Source organism: Bos grunniens, chromosome 12 (genome assembly GCF_055505025.1).
Source record: "Bos grunniens cultivar Pamir isolate PY7600 chromosome 12, Bosgru_T2T1.0, whole genome shotgun sequence".
NCBI lineage: Eukaryota > Metazoa > Chordata > Mammalia > Artiodactyla > Bovidae > Bos > Bos grunniens.
Window position 1 is genome coordinate 11,578,225 of NC_141176.1, and position 5,594 is coordinate 11,583,818.

The 5,594-nt window shown below is 45.4% G+C and overlaps 1 protein-coding gene across 7 annotated transcripts in view; it reads right to left on the reverse strand.

The window, feature by feature from the left end:
• The window catches only part of ELF1 (E74 like ETS transcription factor 1), a 121,631-nt gene that overhangs the window by 115,342 nt on the left and 695 nt on the right, over nucleotides 1-5,594 (reverse strand). For 2 of the 7 annotated variants that reach the window (XM_086328767.1, XM_086328766.1), the window contains exon 2: nucleotides 3,334-3,483. The exons of the other annotated variants lie outside the window; for them this stretch is intronic. The gene's annotated coding sequence lies outside the window, so the exon portion shown is untranslated. The remainder of the gene's footprint in view (nucleotides 1-3,333; nucleotides 3,484-5,594) is intronic. 7 annotated transcript variants of the gene reach the window in all.

Sequence of the window (5,594 nt, forward strand, 5' to 3'; positions counted from 1 at the left end):
TACATGAGCAATCAGTTTCCATCCCTCTGTGTTCCCCTCCCTCCTTCCTTCCAGTCCTAGACAACGATAATCAATCCCCTTTCTCTACAGATTTGTCTATTCTAGGTATTTCATATAAGTGGAATTATATCAAGTGTGGTCTTTTGAACCTGGCTTCTTTCGTTTAGCACAATGTTCTTGAGATTGATCCACGATGTGGTATATATCAGTACTTCATCCTTTTTTATTGCCAAATAATATGTGATTGTATGGATACATGTATTCATCAGGTGATGGACATTTGGGTTGCTTCCACTTTTTGCTTATAAATAATGCTGCTATAAACATCTGTGTACAAGTTTATGTGTAGACATGTTTTAATTTCTCTGGGGTATATACCTAGGTGTGGGATTTCTGGGTCATATTGTAAGGTGGTGCTAGTGGTAGAGAACTCACTCGCCAATGCAGAAGATGTAGGAGATTCAGGTTCGATCCCTGGGTCAGGACGATCCCCAGGAGGAGGGAATGGCCAAACACTCCAGTAATCTTTCCTGGAGAATCCCATGGACAGAGGAGCCTGGCGGGCCACAGTTCATAGGTTATAAAGAGTCGGACATGACTGAGCGGCTAGCACAGCACATGGTAACTTTATGTTTGATATTTTGAGGGAACAGCCAAACAGTTTCCCAAAGTCACTGCACTATTTTATATTTCCACCAGCAATGTATGAGGGTACCAACTTCTTCATTACCATTTGACTCTTACAAAACAGAAGTGATCTTACTATACAATATCCTCACCCTCATGGAACTTAGGGCTTCCATGGCGGCTCATTGGTACAGAATCCATCTGCAATTCAGGAGACTCTGGTTCAATCCCTGGGTCAGGAAGATCCCCCAGAGAAGGAAATGGCAACCCACTCCAGTATTCTTGCCTGGAGAACCCCATGGAAAAGAAAAGCCTGGCGGGCTACAGTCCATGGTTTGCAAACAGTCAGACATGACTTAGTGACTAAGCATATATGTTTGGAACTTATATTCTAAATAGAACAAGACAAGAAATAAACAGGAGCAAAAATGTTTATTTTAGATAAGAAGAAAATAAAACAGCATAAGGTAACTAGACAGTAACCAGAAAAGGGAGAATCTCTAGTACCTAGGGTCTCTCTGATAAGGTAACATGGACAAGAGTAAGATGTGCAGAGCTAGAGAGGGAATACTGCAGGCAGTGCAAACAGCAAGATACAAAACTGAGAAAAGGACCAGTTTGGCACATTCAAGAGACAAAAAGGAAGAAGCCAGTGTGGCTAAAGTATGATGATAAGGTCAAGGTAGGAGGTGGCACTGGGGAGGCAAGCAGAGGTCAGACAATGTTGGGCTCAGAGATCATGGTAAAGGTCTTTGGGTTTTAAAATGCCATCATACTTTTTTAATCCCTTATATTGCTTTAAGTGCTCATCTATGCAAACACTTACTGATCTGCCATACATCTTCTCTTCTAATTGCACCAAACAGTTGCAAATAGTAAAGAGACTATTTGGATAATTCACATCACTTAGTATGACTCTGTGGCTCAAGAGAAAACATGTGAAACAAGACTACCAATTGTGTTCTGGAAACAAGACACAAACATATGAGTGAATCCTTACAAATGTATTACCTAGTATTACCTAGTACTGACCAATGTATTACCTAGTCTTGACCAATTTAAGGTGTACACTTCCCAGACAGTAACTAGCAGCTCTGTTTTAGAATATTAAGGTCATTTTCAACAAAGCAACTCAGTAAGAATATAGTGCAGATCATTCTCATAATTTAAACCTAGAACCCCTTCTTTTAAATGTAATTCTAGTTGACTGATTTTTCTCCATTCCATTAGTTAAAACTTAATATCTTAACGTCTAAACATAAAACATGAGCACAAAACATTCTACATGTTTCTATATAGTTTGACTCATAAAACAACAAAAGTTTCTCACATATTATGCTATATTTAGTTTTTTCAAAGAGACAAAAAATGTTTTAAAAACTCTACTGACATAAATACCACTCCCTTAAAACAACTTGTGTTGCTGTTTGGTTGCTCAGTCGTGTCCAACTCTTTGCAACCCCATGGACTACACACCGGGTTTCCCTGTCCTTCACTATCTCCTGGAGTTTGCTCAAACTCAAAACAACTTGTTACTCAGTCAAAAGTTATCAAGTTAAAATTCTCTTTTAATGTCCCAGCCTGATCCCAATGACTCTCCCTCTGGGTACTGTGTACTCTCGCCCAACCAGGCTACTTGCCTGCCTCATACTCCCCCGCCGTCCCCCCTGCCCCATGCTCAGCTTTGATACACAATCCCCACCAGGAGAAATTCAACCCATTCTTCAAGGTCCAGGACAAACACTCTTCTCTCCTTGTCTGGACTCTACTGATTTCTCACCCATATGCTCCTGAAGCAAATCTGTAACTCAGACACTGGCCTATCCAACTCTGCCTGGTACACAACAATATATAAATCTATGTCTTTTTTTTTTTTTGGCTGCCTTAGGTCTTCATTGCTTTGCAAGAGCTTTCTCCAGTTGCGGGGAGCACGGTCTACTCTACGTTGCAGTGAGAGGACTTCTCACCACAGTGTCTTCTCCTGTTGTGGAGCACAGGCTCTAGGGCGATCGGGCTTCTGTATTTGCATCACACAGTTCAGTTCAGTTGCTCAGTAGTGTCCGACTCTTTGCGACCCCATGAATCGCAGCACGCCAGGCCTCCCTGTCCATCACCAACTCCTGGAGTTTACTCAAACTCATGTCCATCAAGTCAGTGATGCCATCCAGCCATCTCATCCTCTGTCTTCCCTTCTCCTCCTGCCCCTAATCCCTCCCAGCATCAGAGTCTTTTCCAGTGAATCAACTCTTCACATGAGGTGGCCAAAGTACTGGAGTTTCAGCTTCAACATCATTCCTTCCAAAGAAATCCCAGGGCTGATCTCCTTGCAGTCCAAGGGACTCTCAAGAGTCTTCTCCAACACCACAGTTCAAAAGCATCAGTTCTTCGGTGCTCAGCTTTCTTTACAATCCAACTCTCACATCCATACATGACCACTGGAAAAACCATAGCCTTGACTAGACGGACCTTTGTCGGCAAAGGAATGTCTCTGCTTTTTAATATGCTGTCTAGGTTGGTCATAACTTTCCTTCTAAGGAGTAAGTGTCTTTCAATTTCATGGCTGCAGTCACCATCTACAGTGATTTTGAAGCCCCCCAATATAAAGTCTGACACTGTTTCCCCATCTATTTCCCATGAAGTAATGGGACCAGATGCCATGATCTTTGTTTTCTGAATGTTGAGCTTTAAGTCAACTTTTTCACTCACCTCTTTCACTTTCATCAAGAGGCTTTTTAGTTCCTCTTCACTTTCTGCCATAAGGGTGGTGTCATCTGCGTATCTGCGGTTATTGATGTTTCTCCCGGCAATCCTGATTCCAGCTTGTGCTTCCTCCAGCCCAGCGTTTCTCGTGATGTACTGTGCATATAAGTTAAATAAGCAGGGTGACAATATACAGCCTTGACGTACTCCTTTTCCTATATGGAACCAATCTGTTGTTCCATGTCCAGTTCTAACTGTTCACACAGTCTTAATTGCTCCAAGGCATGTGGAATCTTCCAAGACCAGGGATCAAATCCATGTCTCCTGCATTCGCAGGTAGATTCTTATCCACTGTGCCACCAAGGACGCCCTATAAGTCTATGTCTTGGACACAGAGAAACGGTCATCAGACTACTCCTCTCAGCATACCCTCGAGTACATATAAAGCCATTTGCAATTATAGCTGGTACTCAGTTGAAAATCACATCCATTTTAGCACAATTTGGTAGAGTATAACACCAAGTCATTAGGAAATGCAAGATCAGGAATGAAGCACTATGCAGACAATTAAGGCAGAGAGTTCTTTTCTTTCTTCCAAATTCGAGCCTAATTCTTCAGTAAATGGTTTCTGAACAATGACACAATTCTCTATTTAAACAAAACTTTTCCACTCTTATTACCGACACAAGAATTGCTCAACAATTCCTGAAGCTCTAAAGTTTGTGAGTGATACGCATTATCAAGAATTTATGGCTCCAAACCCAGAGCGTAAAGAAGTGAAAGAGCTACACAAAGTCATACTGATCAAAGGAGCCAAAATATACTTTTATTCTCTCCACAACCTCCTCACATAAAAAAACCTGAACATCAGTCAACTTGCAAAATATCTGAGGGTGCTTGGTGTAAGCGTCCAAATATTTAAATTAATAGAGACGATCTAAAACATATTTAGCTGTGGAAGTTTATTTACAATGTGAAAGTAACTAATTCTTAATCATGCAGATCACACTAACAGATTATTTCAAAACTCACAGTACAGCTAAAACTATCAAAACAAGAGTTTGGGAAGGCACATACAACTGAAGTTTCTGCTGCTCCTCACGGCACTGCCCAGAAACCCATCCACAAGAGCCACTTCTTCCTGCTTCATTTGTTCCCAGAGGCCCAATAGGCTAAACATTATATAGCTCACCCCATTTTCTAATTTCAGCTTGCATTTAAGATAACGCTTTTGTTTCATTTACAACTCACATGCTGCTGACACAGCTGCCCCTTCTTTGTAATAAACACAGGGCTTCTATATTTAAAAATACAGTGAAACTTTGTTATAACATCCCCTCCCCAGGCTCTGGCCAATTTTCTCTCTTTCGAGCCCCCCCACCACCCCAGGATTTGCTAGCCGCCGCGCTCAAAACGTTATAGACCCTTTGGAGAAGTTACATTTCTTCTTGAAAGACATCTCATCCCAGTGGTTATTTTTCTTCTGCAGAGCGTGCGCGTGTGCGTGTGTGTTGGGCGGCGAGAAGGGCGCGGAGAACCGGACGGATGCCCTCGCCCTTCCCGAGCCAAAGCACTCAGGTCTGCGGCTCCCGAGTCTGGGGTGCTTTCTGTGAACGGCGGCCGGCGCCCCACATGTCAAGCAGGGGTGCCCTAGGCGCGGGGCTCGGGCGCCCCGGGAGACCCGCGGCCGGGCGGGAGGCAGCGGCGCGGTCGGGAGGGCGTCAGGGGTCCCCAGCCCGCACCCCGCCCGGGGGCTGCTTTGTGTCGGGGGTCCGGGGGGCGGCCGGGGTGTTTCTAGTGAAGAACCCGGGCGCGATGACTCGGGGCTCCGAGCCAGGGGAGGACGAACACGCCCCGCGTCGCCCGGGACCGTCCGAGGCGAGGGTGTGGGCCTGAGGGGGGCGCTGGGGGCCGATAAGGCGAGGCCGGGGTTAATCATCGCCTCCCGAGCTTTGGGGAGGGGACGGCCCGGGCCCGCAGCGGCGGGAGGACGGCCCCGGGAGAAGTGAAACTCCGTGCCCCGCGCCTCAGCCCCCCGGCCTCCAGCGCCAGCAGCGGCAGCCTAAGCGCACCCGCTCCTCCCGCCCGCCCGGCTCCGCACTCGAGGCAGCCCAGATCTAACCACACGGCTCTAAGGGCGGTTCTCTATAAAAATCACCTGGGGGTGGGGGGTGGTTCAGGAAAAAAAAAAAAGAAAAAAAGAGCCAGAGCCACTGGAAATAAAACAAGTCGGTTTCGCCTGTCAGTTTCTAAAAAGTGTTACCACG